Here is a 23,866-nt window from a genome sequence, read left to right as displayed (position 1 = left end):
CATTACTTTGTCAACAAAGGTCCATCTAGTCAAGGCTATGGTTTTTCCAGTGGTCACATATGGATGTGAGAGTTGGACGGTGAAGAAAGCTGAGCACCGAAGAATTAATGCTTTTGAGCTGTGGTGTTGGAGAAGACTCTTGAGAGTCCTTTGGACTGCAAGGAGATCCAACCAGTCCATCCTAAAGGAGATCATTCCTGAGTGTTCATTGGAAGGACTGATGTTGAAGCTGAAATTCCAATACTTTGGCCACCTCATGCGAAGAGTTGACTCATTGGAAAAGACCCTAATGCTGGGTAGGATTGGGGGCAGGAGGAGAAGGGGACAACAGAGGATGAGATGGTTGGACGGCATCACTGACTCAATGGACATAGGTTTGGGTAGACTCCGGGAGTTGGCTATGGGCAGGGAGACTGGCGTGCTGCAATTCATGGGGTCGCAGAGTCGGACACGACTGAGCGACTGAACAACAACAAGTATTGTTAATCTCTTAAGGTGCCTAATTTGTAAATCAACCTTTATCATAGGTATGTATGTACAGGAAAAACACAGTGTGCATAGAGTTTAGTAATATCTGCAGTTTCAGCCATTCACTTGTTGGGGGGGCAGTCTTAGAAAGTATTTCCCTGTGGATAAGGGAAGGAAGGGATACTATAACAGGAAAAAGAATAAGTGGTTTTGGTGAAAAAACACTTGCAAATTACTCGGCATCCCTAACAATCAAAGAAATCCAAATGAAATTGAAAATAAGAGAATGCTGGTTTTATCAAATTTGCAGAATACTTAAAAACTGATGGCACCATAGTTATAAGAGTATGTAGAAACAGGCACATACTTTCAGGAAACAATACTGAGTTTCTGTTAGTTTTTTTATTATCTATTAATTTTTTTAAATATCAAGCTTTCTGAAAATTTTTTCTTAAAGAAATACTTCCACATTTTACATAGAAATACATAAAAGAATATTCATTGCAGTATTGTTTGGACTAACCCCAAGATGGAAATAACTGAAAAGTTTATCTCTATGAAAATAGTTAAGAATATGAGAAAATTCTTTTAATGGATTACTTATATGCAGCCATTAAAAAATAAAAAATGGAAAAAAAAAGAGAGAAAATAATTTCCTGATATGAAAAGGTGATTTAGATAATTGATAAGTATAAAAGTCAAGTTGCAGAGCAATAATATGATATGATCTCATTTTAAAATAATGATGAATTAGAGAAGAGCATCAGAGAAATATGCACCTAGCTTTTCAGCGTAGTTACTTTTGGGAGTGATTCTCACTTTTTGTGATATTAGTTCCATAACATCTGCATTTTATGTAGCTGTACAACATTTGCAATCTGAATAAAATATATGATGATATTTAAAAAATAGCAAAAGTGACTCCTGGATCTTCTTTGATAATCCTTTCTAGTATTTTAGTCACTCTTGGGAAGACTTTTTTTTTTTTCACCGTCTCAGGGTAAACACATATGCTCTTTGTTTTTTTATGGAGTCCAGGTGAGGATAATTAATTGTGTCCTCATTAGACATTTGGAAACAATTGTATCACATCTCCTTTAACCTTTTCTTTTGAATATTTAGTATTCTATGATCTCAAAGAAAATTTAGTATTTCATGATTTCAAAGAAAGCTGAAAAGATAACTTATTTTAAGAAACTTAATATTCAAGCTAATTCACCTATTTTGGATATTAAATTGTATCTTTACTTTCAAGTATGGACTAGAATAGGAAGTACCTTAGGAGCTAATCTAACTTTCCCATTAATTAGTTTTGCTTTTTGAACAATATTGGTCCAAATCTAACTATAAATGAGAATTTAGCAGTAAAATGTCTTCCTCAGGCAAAGCCTCATTTAACTCTTTAAGGGTGGGGTTATAAAGTATAACTGGAAATGTGTATGTTATAGAAACTTTCAAAAATAAGCAAGAGTAAATAAAAGTAAATTTATGTGACAAATCATATTTTAATATATATCCCTGTGTGCAAATATATCACTATGGAGCTTATATGTGCATTTCCTAAATGCATTGTCCTGGTTATTCCATTTTGGTGAAATTATGATGTTTTAGTAATTTTCCAGTGAACCAAGAAATTGGTTTGACTAACAATGTACTTTTTTTTCTTACTGTTGTATAAATATGGTCATCCTTGTTCAGAAATCACTGCTGCTCAACTTCAAATTTAAATATGAATGACGGGGAATTTCAAAACCTGTCCTGTTGTGGAAAGAAGCATGTACCCTTGCTTGATTTGTCTCATGGGAATCCAGGAGGCACTTTCCTCCCCTTGTTTTCTCATTTAATTTGTACAGATACAAATTTCATTAATATTTAAACCTAAATATTACAAGAAACAAAATTTCATACACAAAGCCTTTGATGTGGGATGCTTCTTTATGGATCTGTGCTTGCCAGGCTCGATGTCAGCCCCGTAACTTGACAAAACCGCCAATTCTGACTAGAAATGCTCAACTGGAACTCAACCGAGGCCTCTAAGAGGATCCTGCAGCACAAACATGGGGTAACAGGTGGGACATCAACCATTCTAAAGAGAGACGTGAGAGAAGCTTGGGTCCAAACTGTGAAGTCTAGTTGAGATTCTGAGTGCTTCTTAAAAGTAAAGAGAACCATTTAGATGACCCCTACAGGCCAGCAGTCTAGGTATCAAGAAGATATTAGACTGACAGCAGACAGCAAGCTGAGGGTGAGGTCCCAGAGTCTGATAAAAATGGGTAAGTTCACCTGGTGGCCCAGCAGTAAAGAACCCACCTGTCAATTCAGGAGGCACAGGTTTGATCCCTGGGTTGGAAAGATCCCCTGGAGAAGGAAATGGCAACCCACTCTAGTATTCTTGCCTGGAAAATCTTAAGGACAGAGGAGCCTGGTGGGCTACAGTCCATGGGGTCACAAAGAGTCGAACATGACTTAGCGACTAAACAGCAATAACAATGGCATGATTCAGAAAGTTTACAATTGCTCAGCTCTCCTCTGATGTTCTCTTCCAAGGACCTGTGATGTGGAAATCTCTGTTCTAGTTGTGGCTGCTGCTGCTGCTAAGTCGCTTCAGTCGTGTCCGACTCTGTGCGACCCCATAGACGGCAGCCCACCGGGCTCCCCATCCCTGGGACAGCAGTAAACAGAAGACACCTAAGCTCTGTCTTTGTGGAGCAAATGTGCTAGCCGGAAAGACAGGCATCAAACAAATCATCCTAAGGTATAGTGAATTTTAAAAAAGAAGAAAGGAAGTACAGGGTGCTATGGAAACCTAAAGCAGATGGACCTTCCCTTGGCTGCAGAGAAAGTGTCTCTGTAAAAGTGTTGTTTACACGGTTAGCATTAGCCAGTTCAGAAAAGGAAGGAATGGACATTCCAGGCAGAGAATGTTCCAGTACTCCCTGTCTGGATAGGGAAGGGTTTGTACAATCTCACAAAAAATTCCATTAGTCTTTGTCTCATTTTGCTTTGAGCATCTTCCTTGACAAACAGTGAATTGCTGGAGGAGACTGTGTTTTAGTTGCTGTCGAATCACCAGCACCCAGGACAATGCCTGTACATAATAGATTTTCAATACATGTTAAATGACTATATAAACTGTTTCTGTTGGTTGAGATAGCTACAAGAAGGTTAAGTCTGAACTTTGGGTAAATGTCCACTGAACAGACAATAATGCTTCAGCTTTGTCCTCAAGATCCATGCTGTTGGGTTTCCAAAAGGTGTGGTTAATATTGAGGACGCATAAAGGAATATAATTTTCTATTCATTTATCTTCTTTTCATTACAGATTAGCTCTCTGATACAGTATCTATGAGTAAAATATAATACTTTAAAACAAATTAACATGTTGAAGTGTTGTGCACATGTCAAAGGAACATTTTAAAGTGTAAAAATGGAAAACTATCAAATGTATTTAAAAAAATAAGTATTGACTTTATTTATTTATTATTGTCTCAACATTTTCTTAATTTAGGCTTACAGATTCAAAGAGCAATCTTTGACAGTGGTATGAATTGTGTTTTAATGATTAAAGTACAAAAGTCCTCAGGAAATACACCTACACACACAGAGTAACTGGCATACCCACACACGTACATACATATATATTTCTAGTACTTAAGGGTTTCAGAGCTACATGGAATCAAAAGTTTTAAAGAAATTCTCTAACAGTAGGAACCTAATTACTTTCACACTTTTCAGAAAAATATATTAATTGTCTTAGTCTTTCTTGCTATTTGACTATATCAATATTTCCTTTTTTCTTTTCTGAAAATGGTGGAAAAATGACAAATATATATAGTATGAATCATTGGTCCAAATATAAACTATGCTTCTTTTCTCAAGCATAGTTTTCTTCAAAGCTTTTAAGAGAACAAAACACAAAATCCAATTTGAGATGTCCTCCAACTTTCTCTCACTCATACCTTAAACCAAAATTACCCTTAACCAGAATATAGGAAGATTTTTTAATGCTCTCTCGGTTTCTTCCAAATGACATGTTTTCCAGAAATCATATTTGCTTTTTTATTTTGAAATCTGCACCCTAATAAGTTCTATTTTTTGTTGTTGCTATTCACTCACTCAGTCGTGTCTGACTCTTTGTGACCCCATGGACTGTAGTCTGCCAGGCTCCTCTGTCCATGGAATTCTCCAAACAAGAATACTGAAGTGGGTAGCCATTCCCTTCTTTGGAGGATCTTCCCAACCCAGGGATCAAACCCACGTCTTCTTCATTTCAAGTGGGCTCTTTATCATCTGAGCCACCAGGAACCAGACTTTAAAATAGTTTTCAGTTAAATTTGTCTCCATATTGACTGATTCACAGGTTTTGTCTTGGCCTTATTCATTTCTGAGTCCTCAGGGCTGAGCTCTGTATCTAGCACATAGTAAACACTCAATAAATGCTTGTTAAATAAATGAAAGCGTGGACTGTGAAAACAAAACTGTTTTAGAATACCTGCATTATTGGAATTTTAGGTGGTTCAATTAGAATGTTCTTTTAAATTCTCAGTTAAGAGGTTTCATAAAGACATCATCAATAATAGTAACAAGCCTTATTATTTGGGGGTGAAAATATATCTTGCTGTTTCTTTAATGACTCATATGCCACAGTACATAATGTTTCTGTTTGATAATGAAACATTGCATCTTCTAGACAGTATGCCAGACATGATGATTTAAGTGGAAGTATTTAAAAATAACTTCTAAGCAGCCTCACTAAATGAACATGCCATACAATGAGGACTAAGTGAAACATTTGGTTTTCAGGTTGAGGTTATTGGTAGCAAGTCTAACATTTTTATTGTGTGCAAAACTTTTATATGCTTATAATTTCACTCACTGATTTAAAACAAAAGTTTCATTACAGTAAAGAACAAGTTAAATGACTGTTTCTTATTTGTTTTTCTTATGTCCTATTTAGGCCATAGACAGAGTGATAAAAGTTGTCTACTTTTTTGGTAAGCAAAAAAAAAACAAAAAACCAAAAAACACTACACTCAAACAATGTTTATTCATGCAGGTAGCATGATTATATTATCAGAATATCCAAGTGCATTTTAACAAGGGAGAGGATGAGAAGGAAACTTGAATTTCTTGACCACCTACTGTGTGCTGGCTTTATGGAGGTGTTTTAGTTGGTTCAGGGTGCTATAACAAAAATAACATAAATAGGGTGGCTTATAAAGAACAAGCATTTATTTCTCAGAGCTTTGTAGGCTGGGAAGTCCAAGATCATGACACTAGCCAATTTGGTGTCTAGTGAGAACCTTCTTCCTGCTTTATAGGCTTCAGAAACTTCTCACTGTGTCCTCACTGGGTGGGAGGGGCAAGGGTCTCCCTGAAGCCTCTTTTATAAGGACGCTAATCATGGGCTCCACCATCATGCCCTAAGCACTTCCCAAAGGCTCCACCTCCTAATGCCATCACTTTGGAGGTTAGGATTTTAACATGAATTTGGGGGGGACATAAATTTCACACCATACTGAAATCCTCATGTGTGCCTGTATGCTAAGTCACTTCAGTCGTGACCAACTCTTCAATGCCATGGACTGTAGACCACCAGGCTCCTCTATCCTTGGGATTCTCCAGGCAAGAATACTGGAGTAGGTTGCCATGCCCTCCTCCAGGGGATCTTCCCCATTCAGGGAAGCCAATCCACTTCTCTTATGTCTCCTGAATTGGCAGGCAGTTTCTTTACTACTAGCACTACCTGGGAAGCCCAGTAAAATTCTCATACCCCAGGTGAAATCCAGCTGGGTGAGAGTCCCTGGGTACAGGTTTGGAGCCACAGACATTGGGGGAGTTTTGGTGGAGAGCGTGAAGGACACAAGTACACCCAAATCATTGACATGGGCTCTTGGCCACAGCACATCTGCCATTTTTCTATACCATCACAGTCCCTCTTGGATATGAATGAAATTCACTCTTTTTTCTTGGATCTTTTCATTGCATGTATAGTGTCTGGCACCTCAGTGGCCAAAGTGAGGGCTGATGGCTATCACCAAGCCATGCTATCTCTCTGACTTCTAGCAGAGATTACAGAGAGATCACATTTACAATGATTTAAAGTAGGTTGAGGCTTTTAGGAAGCCTCTGCTGAAGGAACACCTCCAGGTAAAGCCCACACTCGTATTATCCTATGGCATAGATATCATCACTGTTTAGTAGATAAAGTAACATAAGTTATGAAAGTCTGAGTAACTCGCTCATGTTCACACAGCTGGCAAGCAGAAGAACGAAACTCAAGTCTGAAAACATCTCTGTTTCTCTATGACAGCATCCTGCCTGCACCTCCAGTCACTGGTGGGGGGCCTTGAGCCATTCATGATACACCCGTTACCTAAAAGGAGCTGAGGGAATCCTCCTCTGGCTAATGCCAGTCCACACTGATAAACTCCAGTGTCAGTCCCACTTGTGTAAGTGTTCAGTTCAGGTATTCACTTGAAGGGACCATTCATTGCTCTGTCGAATATTGAAAAAGAGAATGGTATCAAGCGCACATGTTTTGCCAAGACAGCGTGGCCTCCCACCTGTGGGAAGAGTGTAGTGATGAGTTCTGATGATGAGCTGCGGTGCTCACATTCCAGGACTGTCTTGCCCTCACCACATCTCAAGCAGCACAGGACTGATTATCCACATATCTGCCCCCAAATCTTGTCACCATGTACACAGCTCATTAAGTGTACTTTCTCAGGTCATATCACAAGGATGGACTGCCTGGCAAACAAACCTCAGTTCCACCAAAATGTAAATTAGAAAGAATGGTCCAAGTCAAGTGGAAAAGGGGCTTTGATTGTACACAAACTGAAGAAAACCTATTTGAGCTCTGTGCTTATGCTTCTGAGCTTAATTGGCTGCTGCTAATGAGATGGTTAAATAGCATCACCCACTCAATGGACATGAATCTGAGCAAACTCTGGGAGACGGTGAAGGACAGGGGAGCCTGGTGCGCTGCAGTCCATGGGATTGCAAAGAGTCAGACATGACTGAATGACTGAACAACAACAATGTATTTATACGCCATGGGTGTGCAAATACCCAGATTCTTCTTACAATAAAAAGCTACTCTGCTTTTAGATAACCCTTTATTATTTACAAAGTATGATTGCATACCTGGTATACTTAGAAATGTAGCATAACCCGATCAGAAAGCTATGCTGTCAATGCACTTGAGTTTGTTCCTAATTAACCCATTCCTCTTACTCCACAGAATTTCAAATGTAGAATTATTCTCTTATTCTCATATTCCTACTAGCTCCTGATAACTGTGAAAGGATTGAGCCACTGAACTAGGGTATAAGTAAACAGAGATAACTAACTCCCTGTATCAGAGACATATCCAAAACATGTATTTCCTTGGAAGTAAAGAGCAAAGGAAAGCCATCTCCCTAAGATCCTAAGGCAAAGCCAGCTATGAAATGCAGTACACATTTTTTTCTCCTTCACTTCCTGAAGTGACTTCCCTGTTACTCTCTTTACCTCATCATTTTCTCACACACGTGGTAAGTTTGGTATTTTATTATCCAAAAGAAACTTAAGATGCCATTAGGCACTTGATGTTAGGGCCACAAAGCCTTCATTTCAGTCAGTCACGTCCAACTCTTTGTGACCCCATGGACTGCAACATGCCAGGCTTTCCTGTCCATCACCAACTTCTGGAGCTTACCCAAACTCATGTCCATCGAGTCAGTGATGCCATCCAATCATCTCATCCTCTGTCATCCCCTTCTCCTCCTGCCTTCAATCTTTCCCAGCATCAGTGTCTTTTCCAATGAGTCAGTTATTCCCAAGAGATGGCCAGAGTATTGGAGTTTCAGCTTCAGCATCGGTCCTTCCAATGAATATTCAGGACTGATTTCTTTTAGGGATTAACAGTTTGGAACTCCTTGCAGTAGAAGGGACTCTCAAGAGTCTTCTCCAACACCACAGTTCAAAAGCATCAATTCTTCAGTGCTCAGCTTTCTTTATAGTCCAACTCTCACATCCTTATATGACTACTGGAAAAACCATAGCCTTGACCATATGGACCTTTGTTGACAAAGTAATGTCTCTGCTTTTTAATATGCTGTCTAGGTTGGTCATAACTTTCCTTCCAAGGATTAAGTGTCTTTCAATTTCATGGTTGCAGTCACCATCTGCAGTGATTTTGGAGTCCAAAAAAGTAAAGTCTCTCACTGTTTCCACTGTTTCCCCATCTATTTGCCATGAAGCGATGGGACCGGATGCCATGATCTTAGTTTTCTGAATGTTGATCTTTAAGCCAACTTTTTCACTCTCCTCTTTCATTTTCATCAAGAGGCTCTTTAGTTCTTCTTCACTTTCTGCCATAAGGGTGGTGTCATCTGCATATCTGAGGTTATTGATATTTCTCCTGGCAATCTTGATTCCAGCTTGTGCTTCATTCAGTCTGGCATTTTGCATGATGTACCTTGCATATAAGTTAAATAATCAGGGTGACAATATACAACCTTGACATATTCCCTTCCCAATTTGGAACCAGTCTGTTGTTCCATGTCCAGTTCTAACTGTTGCTTCTTGACCTGCATACAGATTTCTCAGGAGGCAGGTCAGGTTGTCTGTTAGTCCCCTCTTTTTAAGAATTTTCCACAGTTTGTTGTGATCCACACGGTCAAATGCTTTGACGTAGTCAATAAAGCAGAAGTAGATGTTTTTCTGGAACTCTCATGCTTTTTTGATGATCCAACGGATGTTGGCAATTTGATATCTGGTTCCTCTGCCTTTTCTAAATTCAGCTTGAACATCTGGAATTATTGGTTCACATACTGTTGAATCCTGGCTTAGAGAATTTTGAATATTATTTTGCTAGCGTGTGAGATGAGTGCAATTGTGCGGTAGTTTGAGCATTCTTTGGCATTGCCTTTCTTTGGGATTGGAATGAAAACTGACCTTTTCCAGTCCTGTGGCCACTGCTGAGGTTTCCAAATTTGCTGACATATTGAGTGCTGCACTTTCACAGCATCATCTTTCAGGATTTGAAATAGCTCAACTGGAATTCCACCTCTAGTAGCTTTGTTCATAGTGATGCTTTCTAAGGCCCACTTGACTTCACATTCCAGAATGTCTGGCTCTAGGTGAGTGATCACACCCTCGTGATTATCTGGGTCATGAAGATCTTTTTTGTACAGTTCTTCTCTGTATTCTTGCCACCTCTTCTTAATACCTTCTGCTTCTGTTAGGTCCATACCATTTCTGTCCTTTATCGAGCCCATCTTTGCATGAAATGTTCCCTTGGTATCTCTAATTTCCTTGAAGAGATCTCTAGTCTTTCCCATTCTGTTGTTTTCCTCTATTTCTTTGCACTGATCACTGAAGAAGGCTTTCTTATCTCTCCTTGCTATTCTCTGGAACTCTGCATTCAAATGGGTATGTCTTTCCTTTTCTCCTTTCCCTTTAGCTTTTCTTCTTTTCTCAACTATTTGTAAGGCCTCCTCAGACAAACATTTTGCCTTTTTGCATTTCTTTTTCTTGGGGATAGTCTTGATCACTTCCTCCTGTACAATGTCACAAACCTCCGTCCATAGTTCTTCAGGCTCTCTGTCTATCAGATCTAGTCCCTTAAACCTATTTCTCACTTCCTTTGTATAATGGTAAGGGATTTGATTTAGGTCATACCAGAATGGTCTAGTGATTTTCCCTACGTTCTTCAATTTCAGTTTGAATTTGGCAATAAGGAGTTCATGATCTGAGCCACAGTCCGCTCCCAGTCTTGTTTTTGCTGACTGTGTAGAGCTTCTCCATCTTTGGCTGCAAAGAATATAATCAATCTGATTTCAGTATGGACCATCTGGTGATGTTCATGTGTAGAATCTTCTCTTGTGTTGTTGAAAGAGGGTGTTTGCTATGACTAGTACGTTCTCTTCGCAAAACTCTGTTAGCCTTTGCCCTGCTTCATTCTGTACTCCAAGGGCAAAAATGCCCAGGTATTTACTCCAGGTATCTCTTGACTTCCTACTTTTGCATTCCAGTCCCCTATAATGAAAAGGACATCTTTTTGGGGTGTTAGTTCTAGAAGGTCTTGTAGGTCTTTATAGAACCGTTCAACTTCAGCTTAGTCAGCATTGCTAGTCGGGGCATTGACTTGGATTACTGTGATATTGAATGGTTTGCCTTGGAAATGAACAGAGATCATCCTGTCGTTTTTGACATTGCATCAAAATACTGCATTTCAGACTCTTTTGTTGACTATGATGGCTGCTCCATTTTTTCTAAGAGATTCTTGCCAACAGTAGTAGATATAATCGTCATCCGAGTTAAATTCAACCATTCCAGTCCATTTTAGTTCACTGATTCCTAAAATGTCAGTGTTCACTCTTGCCATCTCCTGTTTGATCAGTTCCAGTTTGCCTTAACTCATGGACCTAATATTCCAGGTTCCTACACAATATTGTTCTTTACAGCATCAGACTTTACTTCCATCACATCCATAATTGGGTATTGTTTTTGCTTTGACTCCATCTCTTCATTCTTTCTGGAGTTATTTCTCCACTGATCTCCAATAGCATATTGGACCTGGGGAGTTCACCTTTCAGTGTCCTATCTTTTTGCCTTTTCATACTGTTCATGGGATTCTCAAGGCAAGTATACTGAAGTGGTTTGCCATTCCCTTCTCCAGTGGACCATATTTTGTCAGAACTCTCCACCATGACCCGTCCATCTTGTAGGGTGGCCCTACACAGGATGGCTCATAGTTCCATTAAGTTAGACCAGGCTGTGGTCCATGTGATCAGTTTGTTAGTTTTTAGTTAGTTAGTTTAGTTAGTTTTTAGTTTTTTAGGTTAGTTTTCTGTGATTGTGGTTTTCATTCTGTTGGCCCTCTGATGGATAAGGATAAGAAGCCTATGGAAGCTTCCTGATGGGAGAGGATGACTGAGGGGGAAACTGGGTCTTGTTCTTGTCAGAGGGGCCATGCTCAGTAATTCTTTAATCCAATTTTCTTTTGATGGGTGGGGTTGTGTACCCTCCCTGTTGTTTGACCTGAGGCCAAACTATGGTGGAGGTAATGAAGATAATGGCGCCCTCCTTCAAAAGATACCATGCATGCACTGTGGCACTCAGTGGCCCTGACCCTGCAGCAGGCCACTGCAGACCCATGCTTCCGCAGGAGACTCCTGGACACTCACAGGCAAGTCTGGGTCAGTCTCTTTTGGGCTTAATGATAAAATATAATGACATTAGGCCTAAGGGTGTTTGGTTTTACTTTTGTTTGCAAGTTCAGGCTGTGTTATGGAATTTTCAGAGTGCTGAAAGAAGCCTTTGTCTTCTTCAGCTTGGACCCTAGCCAGGTGATGAAATATGTCTGTTCATCACACAGAAGAGTAGAAAATATGTAGAACAGAGTGGGTTAGATACACCAGTCTGGGCTTAACAAATCATGGCTACAGGCATCTTGCGGAGCCTATTGGAAAGTGTCAATGTACCTGTCAATTGATGAAGAATTGATTAGAGTGAACTTTATGCCAACACTTTTGCAGAGACTGAGAATCATCTGCAAAAAAGAAGTAAAGACTAATATAAAGATACTACCAACTTCAGAACAGATTATGAGAAACATATATGAAACTAAGAGAGTCAGAATAAAGAATCCTTAATAGATGAGACTCCTGGCCTTATTGGTTAAGGGCTGTCATTAGTTTCTTTGTGAGGACAATTGGTAGTTTATCTCAGAATTTAATGGACATAGAATTTATCATTTGTTATGTATGTATAGTGATGTTCTAGTTTTTTAATTATGTGTATTCATATTATTCTGAATCATTTCTTTTGTCTTTCTGAAGTCTAGAGTTAAGCCCCCTCCTGATGGCATTTTATGTTGATTCCTCTATAGTAGACTCTCAAAGGCTATTTCAGTTAAACTTCTGGGATCCAGAGTGAGTGAGTATAAGCAGTTAATCGGCCTCCTCCTCCAAAATGTTGCCTTAATGGACTTTAATTTTGTCGGTGTGCTACCTTCACATCAAGACACTTACACTTTTTATGGATCTGCTGTTGTTTAGTGTAACAAAAGCATGTAATCATACAATTTTTCATCCTATTTTCTTCTGATATTTAAATAAGCTAGCATCTTTATCTATTTCCAGGAGGCACAGGGATTATCTCACATATTTTAGGAAAGGGTAAACAGGCAGATAGAAGTAAAATGACTTGCTTAGAGGCACAATGGATTCCCTGGAAAATGAAAAACTGATATCAGAAGTCTTTCCCTTCAGGGCTAATTCCCCATTGTGCTTTCTTCCTGAGCAAATACACCCGAATCAAATCATCTCTCATTCTTGTCTTAACAACATCTACTTATGTAAGCTCTGCAAATTCAAAACCCCGACACGAAAAAGGACAGAGCATTTATAGTTGTGACCCACACGATTTAAAGTTAGCTGGGAGGCTGGCAAAACACAGTGTCATGCTGAAGTTATTTCCAGAACAGCAGGCGTCTCTTCACGCAAACCAGCTAAAACGATGTCAAGCTTGCCAAACTATTTTCTCCAACACAGTTCTTTTAAGATTGAGTGAATGGTAGAAAAATTTTTTCTTCCCATATATTCAAATTAATTAACTGGGAATTATGAGTCAGACTATAAAACAGAGATCTCAGCAGCTGCATGGAATCTGGATTGGACTGAATGGGCTTGAAACCTGGCTCTACCTCTTAAATGAGCAGCCTTAGGCAAGTTACTTAACCTCTCTGTGCCTGAGTTTCTTCATCCGTAAAATGTTGCTAACAATACATGGTACCTGCCTCATAACTGTAATGGAGATTGAAAGAGTTCATTCCCCTTTAAGTGCTTGATGAAGTATGAGTCCTGTAGTAAGTGCTCGTAAATACTAGTTGTTATTATATCCACAGCACCTAGTCCAGAGACTGACACATTGCCATCTTTTACTAATGTGAGCTTTACCCTTGAACTCTCAAGAAGTTTTTATTCTAGTTGGGAGACAAGATACACATATAAGATAAGAGTAACCAGATAGCATGGACAATGTACATGTAAGGATATAATAGTAGATCAAATGAAGAAACTGTCATTGGTGTCAAAGTACATATAGAAGTTTCCATGGGAGCAACAGGTGATCTTGAATTAGCCAAGGTGTCTGTGTGGAACATTATTTATTCAACAGGTATTTGTGGATCATTTGTAGTATTCTAGACACTGCATACATCAAAATTCCCTTGACATCAAAATTATCTTAAAATTTTCAGTGAAGGAAATGAAGCTGTAGTAGCCATGAGATATTAACTGCAAATACCAAGAGAGAGAATCCAGCTCTCTTGAACCTGTGTTTATGTATTTGGACTTGGAGAAAAATCTGTAAGAACCTCCCCACGAGATTAGAATCTTGGAGGGGGGGGTGAAGTGGTTTGTGCTTGAGGGCATTCCACTTTTACTAATGGAATATTTTATTTTTCAAAAAGTCTAAACATTAATTAAAACAAAAGACATGACTATGAGTTTTAAGGATTCTTTATGCCTAGTACCTGATTTAACGATGAGCAACAATACATTATTGTTGAATGAATAATGAATCAAATAATCTTTAAATGAGTTAGAGAAATACCACTGCCAAATCTCTTTACACAAAATACCTGGGAAGAAGAATATTGTTTCAAAGAAAACCAAAACTGACTTGAATGAAGAATAAACACAAAAGTTCACTGACCTATGGATCTCTGCCTTATATTCTAGACGGTGCTACAGGAAGTAGCATATTCCCTTTTCCCCCAGAGAGACCAGGAAAGGTAACCTGAGGGTGTGGTGTGGGGAATAGCTAGTGAGTGGTGAAGGGATGTAAAAAGTAAATTATTCTAACATTTTTTTTAAATGGTAAGGAAGACTGTATTCAAAGCTGTTCAATAGGGGTCGAGACTACTATAACAGGAGAGAAAGATTGAACTCCAAATATAGCAACATCAGCTGGAGATTTATAGAAGAGTGAGAGGATCAGTAGACAGAAAATTACTAAGAGAGAAAATCAAGGGCAAGGGATTATTGCTAAACACCTAACAGAATTCTTATTAGAGGCAGGCCAAGTTTGAAGTTTCGTCCAAGAGGGCTCAGAGGCTTCTGACTTGTTTGGTCAAAGGAGGAATCTTTATCAGGGGACATCTCTACGGAGTGTTTTGAAGTCTGCAAAATGTTTTAGACACTCATAAAGCTTTATGTCTTTATCTTTTGTGGTCCTCTCCTGGAAATCTTTCTGTAAGACATGACATTTTGGTAATGGTTGGAACGTGAAGCTGGTTTGGGGGAAGATTTGGGGATCTTGGCATCTACTATTCTTCTCATTGAGAAATGACCCCATTCCCAATGTCCTTGGGAACCTATGGCTATTTTTTCTGTTTTGCCTCCCTGCCCTGTAGCACCATCCAGAGTATAAAGCAGAAGTCCTTAAATAGTGAACATTTGTGTCTATTCCTCATTCAAGTCACTTTTTGTTTTCCATGAGATTACTGCTTCCCTAATATTTTGGGTAAAGTTGCTGTTGTGTTCAGTCACTCAGTTGTGTCTGACTCTTTGCGACCCCATGGACTGCAGTACACCAGGCTTCCCTGGACTTTGCTCAGATTCGTGTCCTTTGAGTTGGTGATGCCATCCAATCATCTCATCCTCTGTTACCCCTTCTCCTCTTATCGTCAGTCTTTCCTAGAATCTGGGTCTTTTCCACTGAGTCAACTCTTCACAGCAAGTGGCCAAAGTATTGGAGCTTCGGCTTCAGCATCAGTCCTTCCAATGAATATTCAGGGTTGATTTCCTTTAGGATTGACTGGTTTGATCTCCTTGCAGTAGAAGGGACTCTCAAGAGTCTTCTCCAGCACCACAGCTTGAAGGCATCAATTCTTCAGAGCTCAGTCTTTTTTATTGTCCAGCTCTAACATCCATATGTCACTACTGAACAAAGATTTTGCAATGATAGTTCTCTAATTCATTTAAAGAGTATTTGACTTTTTGAATTATGGTTTTCTCAAGGTATAGGCCCAGTAGGGGGGTTGCTGTGTCATGATTCATTCATTCATTCATTTGACCAACATATATTGATTGAGTGCCCACTCTTTATTTATCACCATGCTAGGGATTGGGCATAGAAAAGTCCCTCCTTGGCCAGTGTTATTTGGACCAGCTGATGATGTTGGAAACTCCCAAAGTTGAATAGAGTGAACTGAATTAACTCTGTGAAAACATGGACAAACTAAGGTCATACTGGGCCACAGAAAAGAAGAGAAAAGACAGTTGCAGCAAGCCCTTCTGTATTGAGGCTCCACACCTCCAGAGCCAGTCAGTATAAAACTTAGCTGAACTTCCTACAAATGGGTCCCATGAGCCCCTCTATATTCCTAATTAATTTAGCAAAGTTTTTGTACGTTATGATGAAATGTGCCTCAATCAGTTCTTCCAGTGGCGTCCTTAATGGAAAAAGTTACCTACATTGACTTTCTGGTATGGGAGAGCCACAGTTACTTAAAAAACAAAAAATCCTAAGTGATATCTTAAAGATAACTCATAAAGATAAAGTGTAGATCACTGTATTTATGCCACCCCTGCCTCCATTTCCAATTCCACTTGTACTTTCATATCTTAGAACTTGTCCAGGGGAAAAATTATTGCTAAGAATGGCTTAGCAGCATCCTCCAACATCACAATCTTCACAATCAAGGATCCTAGGGATGCTAGGGACTGCCTCATCCCTTCTGCATCCAAATGGTACAAGACTCCTGATTGTCCAGGAAAAATGAATCCAAAGTGATACTAACTCAGGTTTCTGCCCCGTAGTCACCCATAACACCAGCATTTGACTTGCAAGTTTGCATTGAAAACACCAGACAGCAAGGCTTCCCTCACTTCTCTTTTTCTTGTGAGGTGTTACTCCCCAGGCCAAATTTAACATTTTCCATATGCCAAGATCCTAAGAATTCTTCACATGTATTCTATCTGTATATGTAAACATGCCTTTTGCTTTAGGATATAGGAGAAATTCTCTCCCTCCTATAGACTTTAAGGGTAGGGTATACTCACAATAGCCCTGCTTTTAAACTTTCAGACAGTGGGGAAAATAAGTTTAGTATCTTAAAAAGGAACTCCACAATGGCCCTTCATTATAAAAATCATGTCTGATAATTATCAATGATGAGATTTCTCTGCACTAAAAGCCCTCTGAATTGGGTCTGTTTCTAAATAAAGATTGCCCCTACTCTCCTGAGCACCTCTGCTCTGCTGGAGATCCAGTGCTTAAGTACACTTTCTGGTCTTTTTAGACTCTTACTACATTTGCTTCTCAAATTTCTTTTCTTTCATGAAAGCCCAGGTGATAAAGGGTAGGTAGCAAGTATAACCATGGATTTCAGCCATGAAAATGCATACAGGGGAACAGGTTTCCACCAGGACACCTTCAGCAAGCTTTCTCTGTGAAGTATCTTTCCTACTGGGATACTAATGAGAAGGTGGCACCCAGGATGAAAGGGAAAAATGGCAGAGAATAGGAAAAAATGGAAAATTGGAAAGGCACTGGTAGCATTATAGTTTCTGAATAATAGGGTATTTTCTGTCAGCAGAGTTGCCCTATGTCAATGCTATTCAATCAGGTTTCTTGGCTTTATTTGCAAGTGGATAAACAGAGTATAGTTGACTGTCCTAGGGCCTGAAAGAGGAGGCCCTAAAACAAGAAACCAGGCATTCATAACAGAGTGAGCTTGTTGATGAGGGGAGCAGTTTTCAGACAGGAAGCAAAAGTACCAGGATATCATGATGATTAAATCAGCAGTTCAGAACTTGTATTTATGGGTCCATTCTGGGACTGTCACAGTCTAGGCACATCTGGTATTGTGAAATTTAAGTCCCGTTATAGACTCTGGGCTTCCCTGGTGGCTCAGTCAGTAAAGAATCTGCCTCCAATGTGGGAGGCTGGATTCAATCCCTAGTTTGGGAGGATCCCTTGGAGAAGGGAATGGCAACCTACTCCAGTATCCTTGCCTGGAGAATTCCGTGGACATAGCAGCCTGGCTGGCTACAGTCCATGGGGTCACAAAGAGTTGGACATGACTGAGTGACTAACACTTTCACGTTCACTTTTCACAGACTGAGGAGGATGTGATCGGTTATCAACAAACAATTTCTAAAAGAATTTGCATGTTGGCCAATTTCTGATAAGGAAAATGCTTGTGTTAGTTGAGTAAAGATAATGTTGTACATTATTAAAATTGTAATGCATACAGGTGAAGATGGAACCACCTATGATGTTAAAGCTTGCTGTCAGTTATGGTGAAACTAGGGTCAAGAAATGAATTCAAGGAGCAGCCAATGTCATCAGTACAAAGCCCTGGCCCCTGGAACCCTGCAGGTAGATGTTCCTGAAAGCACTCTTAAAGTGTTGTAACTTTTTATGAACCAGAACAAGGTCTAATATTTATTGATAAAGCCAGGGAAGTAGGTGGCATCCCAGAAGAATTCCAGGTAATATCAGATGGGTAGTCATTGAGCACCAGTGACCACTGCTCCTGGGTATTGAGGCTCCAGAGAAGAGGCAAAGATGAAGGCACAATAGTAAAAAATCATTCATTGGAGTGGAGCTCAAAGGCCAAACTAAAGGAGTACTGAAGAAGACACTATGCAAGGCCAGGGAGAGGTAACAGACTTACTCAAATCTCCCCTGCCCTAGTTAGTTATGAATTGATCCCAATGACAAGGGTGTCTCCATTTGTAACAGTAGAGAGAAAAGGATAAGAAACCAAAAAGTGCATCCTGGGCAATCCCCGAATGCTGTTTTACCAAAGAGTAAGATGCCAAGTATTTCAAGAAAGTCTTTCTGGACTTGAAAAGGGAAAATGTAAGCCAGTCTTGTCATTTGACTTTTAAATGATCTCCTGGAGTAAGCTTATCTTGAAAATATTCAGCATAAGGAAATCTTTTTAAGGCCAAATTAAAGCAAGGATTTTCCCTTGACAATAACCTTTAGAAAAATTATATAAGCTAGAATATCTTAAGTCCAAAAGGATTGTGTGCCTAAAGACGCCAAAATCATCATGCAATACTACAGATGATATGAGAAACCTGGTTCTCCGGTAATTTTGGAAAGTGAGTACAGATAAATGCAGAGTGTAATAGATAACCTCCTTCTGGGTGATTTAGGTTAAAGGACATCTGCAAAGCAAAAACTGGGGACTCAGTTCTAAAAAACCACCGCTCCAAAGGCTGGTAGACTCTTTTCCTAACGGTCATGTGACAAAAACTACAAATAATTTCAGTGCCATACTTCCTGATTTTTTTCACCGATGCAAAGGAATAGAAGAAGAGAGATTTGATCTGAAAGAAAACTTTGAGCTGAACAAAGCTCCTCCATTTTTATTTTTTAATTATTATTATTTTTTAGTTGAAATATAGCTGATTTACAATGTTGTATTAATTTCTGCTGTATAACAAAGTGATTCAGTTACATATATATGTATATCCCTGGTGGCTCAGATGGTAAAGAATCTGCCTGCAATACAGGAGATCGTGGTTTGATCCCTGGTTTGGAAAGATCCGCTGGAAAAGGGGTTGGCAATCTACTCCAGTATTCTTGTCTGGAGAATTCCATGGACAGAGGAGGCTGGTGAGCTATAGCCCATGGGCTTGCAAAGAGTCAGACATGACTGAGTAACTAACACACACACACACACATACATATTTTGTATATATATATATATATATATATATATATACATACACACATTCTTTTTTAACAGTCTTTTCCATTATGGTTTATCATAGGATACTGAATATAGTGGCTTGTACTGCACAGGAGGACCTTGTGTTCCTCCATTTTTAGAGGAGGGAAATGAAGTGACTTGCCCAAAGCTGAACAGTTAATCAGTTTCAATACCACCATTAGATCCAGGATCTTATATTATCTAACATTTTGATTGTTTCAGACTAGAGCCTTGAAGTCTGAACCATATCCTAAGTCTCCTTTCTTCCCTCAGAATTAGACTCATTCAGAGTTGCTTAACAGATGGTTTTAGAAAATATGAACGCATCCTTTATACATTGGCAAGGCGTTGGGCACCAATAGCAGGTCTCCTTCCAACCTGTCCCTGTGTATAGCAGTTAGAGGTCCTACCTTCCACTCCCTGTGCTGGGCATCCAAAGGTCCCCTGGGGTACATAAGAGTTCAAGTTCTCAACTTGCTCCCAAGAAATGATTTATCACCAGGAGGCTCTGGATTATTAGTTATCTATGGAATGAATGTAAATTCTGCTTTTGGAGGATTGCTTCCATGCTTTAAAATGAAAAACAGCTCAGGAGGGAAGACATACTATGTTGTTTGTCATAGCAATTAAACCTTCTCCAGCATTTGCTTCATGTTCAAACAACTCCAATCCTTTGGGGACTCTGGTGACCTCCCCCTGTTTGATTCAGCTTGAACTGTTTAAGATTTAGTATAATTAAGGATGAAAAGTAACTGTCTGAGATGACACTGTCAAGTGTGTGATATGTATTTCTCGATAAAGAAGGCAGTCTGCTTGTGATAGAAACACGTCCTCCTCCTCTGAGTCCTACTCTTATCATGTGCTGCAGTCATTGTCTTTGACCTATATTAGATTCCCTTTTGCAATATGTGCTTTTGATCATGAAACTGCTGGGAAAAGGTTCCTTCTAAACCACAAAACAAGGTAAGCTGCTTCTTATTTGTTTGAATATACAGGAAGCTGGTGACAACCAATTTTCTTCTTATACATCTAAGAAATCGAAAGGTCAGGTGTTAGGAGGGATTATAGAGAGTTTAAGAGGCAAACAGCCCGCCCCACAGCAAGCCTTATCAGGAACAACCCTTGCTTTCTTTCATAAGCCTCTGGTGGGCATCTTGTGCTCAGAGCCACCATAGCTGGCGGTCTGGGGTGCACACCGCACAGTTTATCATCAAGCAGCATCTTTGAAATGCCAAACTTTATTTATTGATCTTACAATTCTATGTTATCTCCAACAAGCCACAGGAAAAGTAATACATTTTGTATGGATTAATCTTTGTAATTCTACACAACGTATACTCAGAGATAACTCAAACTCGTTTTGTCTTCTCATTATCTAAACAGACATGTCTTTTTTTAAGTCATCAACAGAGGTCATCTCCCAAATGCCCTTGTGGAATATTCATTAATCAAATAACTAATTTGAAATGGACCTTCAAAGCATTATTCATTTCCCCCTCATTCTCCCAACATCAGTTTAAATGCTTTGTGGATATAATGATTAGGCTGATGTTTAATTAATTGTGAAATTGTGAATTAAGGCTAAGTTAAAAGATAAATCATTCTTCGGTGCATGCGAGAGAAAGAGAGAAAGCTAGAAAGGGCAAGAGAGTTTTGCCGGTAGCTTTAGTTGGCCATTCTTAGCAAATGTCTCTTTATTTGTAGCAATATGACAGCTTTAGATTTTATGATTAACCTTTGAGGAGCAAAGCTTCTTCGTCTGTTTCTTGATGGATTTCACATTAGTCTCCACGTCAATGAGAAGATGCGACAGGCAATCACACAAATATGCAGATGTAGCTATAACCTGCTACTCTTGACAAGTTTTCTTGTGGAAAAAGTAAAAGGAAACAATCAGAGCCATGGTTTTCTTTTCTGCGTGTGATGATCAGAGTCCTGTATTTTTAACTCTAGAAAGTAAAGTTTTGATTCCAAGTGGAGGTCTTCCCTGGTCATTCCTGTCCTGTCTTCTTACAGTGACCTAACCCTCACTGCCACAGGCATCATGAGGTCAATCAACCTAACTGCTTATATTTTTGAACTTGCCCATCTCCCCATATTTGACTATTAACTCCTTGAGTTCAGGATCCAAATCGGACTCCTCTTTTTCCGCCCAATATATCATATGGAGCCTGTGTTCTCCACATGAGCAGACCCAGGTTTGTGTTTGCTCCTCCCCCTCCTGGATCACTGCTCCTCCACTTGTCCACATGGCTCAGTCCTTCACTTCATTCAGCGGCTCGGATATCACTTCCTCGATGAGAACTTCCTTGATCACTGTCTTAGTCTGTTTAAGCTGCTATAACAAAGTACCATAGTCTGGATGACTTATAAACCACAAATTTGTTTCTCTTAGTTTCAGAAGCTGAACTTCAAGGTCAGGGTGCCAGCACAGTCAAGTTCTGGTGAGGACCCTTTTCTGGGTTGCAGACTGCCAATTTTGTATGCAAAGCACTTAGAATAACACCTGGCACATAGTATGTGTGCATTATATGTGGCTATCATTGGATTACAAGGAGATCAGTCAATCCTCAAGGAAATCAACCCTGAATATTCATTGAAAGGACTGATGCTAAAGTGGAAGTTCCACTACTTTGGCCACCTGATGCAAAGGGCTAACTCACTGGAACAGACCCTTATGCTGGGAAAGATTGAAAGGAAAAGGAGAAGGGGGTGGCAGAGGATGAGTTGGTTGGATGGCATCTCCAACTCAATGGACATGAATTTGAGCAACTCTGGGAGACAGTGAAGGACAGGGAAGCTTGTCATGTTGCAGTTCATGGGGTCACAAAGAGTTGGACACAACATAGTGACTGAACAACAACAAATTATTGTTTTTAATAAAAGAGCCATCCCTCCAATGAGATGAAAAGGATGGATGAAAAGATTTTATCTTCTCTCTTGTGTTTTGTAAAGCTCACTTGAAACTGAGACTCCTTTTTATTTTAACCAGTATTCCTCCATGACTGTATAAGAAGTTCCTAAAGATTAAGAGCTATGTTTTCTTTGTCTGTACAGACTTCAGTTTAGTGACGGTCATGAGTAGGTTCTGAACCTGAGCTTAGATTTTTTTTTTTAATATCCAATAGTCGATAATTATTCTTAATATCAATAAGTACAAATGTTATTAATGGCAAATCAGGGTAGCTAGTGGCTAGTTTCTTTTTCCTTCTTCCCCAGTGAGATTGCCCCTGAGTCTGAGTTCCAGAAGATACACAGGCATTCTTCTAGACAGGCATATGCCTTTAGTCCTTGTCTGTTTTTCTTTTCTGGGGAAGTGACTGTCCCTGAGAAGGACTCATCAATGTTGTGTTTCTCTCCTTTAAGATATTAGGCCTGGAGCAAGCCTTAATCAGCCAGTTGAACTGTTTAAATTCTGAAACAGAAGCCTGAAACCTGCTCAACATTTTTGAGGCCAGCATACCGGGGGCACTCAGGACACCACGGTTCCCTTAACACTAGGCTAAAGTGAGTTTCCTAAAAGCTCCTTTCCTTTTGTTGCTGTTGTTCAGTCACTCAGTTGTTTCCGACTCTTTGAGACCCCATGGACTGCAGCACAGCAAGCTTCCCTGTCTTTCGCTATCTCCTGGAGTTTGCTCAAACTCATGTCCATTGAGTCAATGATGGCATTCAACCATCTCATCCTCTGTTGCCCTCTTCTCCTACCTCCCTCAATCTTTCCGAGCATCAGGATCTTTTTCACTGAGTCAGCGCTTCACATCAGGTGGCTGAAGTATTAGAGCTTCAGCTTCAGCGTCAGTCCTTCCAATGAATATTCAGGTTTGATTTCCGTTAGGAAAAGGAATTTCCAGTCAGAATTGACTAGTTTGATCCCCTTACCATCCAAGGGACTCTCAAGAGTCTTTTCCAGCACCCAGTTCAAAAGCATCAATTCTTCGGCACTCAGCCTTCTTTAAGTCCGTTTTAATTACCTCTCTAGCCTATGGCTCTAAGACAGAAATATCTTGCATATAATAGTAACTAATAAAATTCTGATTTTTAATGGATTGCTGAATGAATGGATCGACCAATCAGTGAATCAACTAATAAGTGAATATAAGTGAGTTGAGGATGTTTACTATCTTTTTTGTTTCAAGATCTTCGGGATGAGGCATTGATCACATACTAGATTACGCTCATTTCTTTTCTTTGCTGGCTTTTTAGCATTGTTTATCTTCTTCATTCTTCAGAAACTGAAGACATCTAAAGGAAACAGGAAAGTGGAGAGAGTGAATCCAATAGGACCACCTAACAAAAATTCAGGTCTCTATAGGGACCCCAATGGAAGGCCAAGATGCCACTTTTGAATCCCGCTTTGTTTCCTGGTTAGGCAAAGATAACTCATCCTTCTAAGTCCCAGGAAAGAATTATTTTATGTCTAACTGGTTTCTTAAATAAACATTCACAGTGATCCTCCTACTTTCCAACAGTTATTCTAATCGGAGTGCTTGTAGCATGATGGATGATGTGCAACTCAGATGTCACCAACCTTGAGGTTTGACTGAAGCTTGCTTATTGCTAACTTTGTGTGATGGCTGGCAGTTGTGGATAAACAAATCAAATTCAAATTTACAGGTCAATTACTCTGAAGAATGCTCTGCTAATTTTCCTGTTTGAAAACGTACGGGT

At 39.5% G+C, this 23,866-nt stretch overlaps 1 protein-coding gene across 3 annotated transcripts in view; it reads right to left on the bottom strand.

Moving 5' to 3' along the window:
* The window catches only part of LOC145546964 (uncharacterized), a 148,542-nt gene that overhangs the window by 104,087 nt on the left and 20,589 nt on the right, over positions 1 to 23,866 (bottom strand). For 2 of the 3 annotated variants that reach the window (XR_014083421.1, XR_014083420.1), the window contains exon 2: positions 23,289 to 23,440. The exons of the other annotated variant lie outside the window; for it this stretch is intronic. The gene's annotated coding sequence lies outside the window, so the exon portion shown is untranslated. Of the gene's footprint in view, positions 1 to 23,288; positions 23,441 to 23,866 lie in introns of those variants that run through there. 3 annotated transcript variants of the gene reach the window in all.

Source organism: Giraffa tippelskirchi, chromosome 4 (assembly GCF_054371585.1).
Source record: "Giraffa tippelskirchi isolate mGirTip1 chromosome 4, T2T-mGirTip1v1.2.pri, whole genome shotgun sequence".
Lineage (NCBI taxonomy): Eukaryota > Metazoa > Chordata > Mammalia > Artiodactyla > Giraffidae > Giraffa > Giraffa tippelskirchi.
Note: the sequence above shows the minus strand (reverse complement) of the source record. Positions and strands in the feature narration are given on the sequence as shown.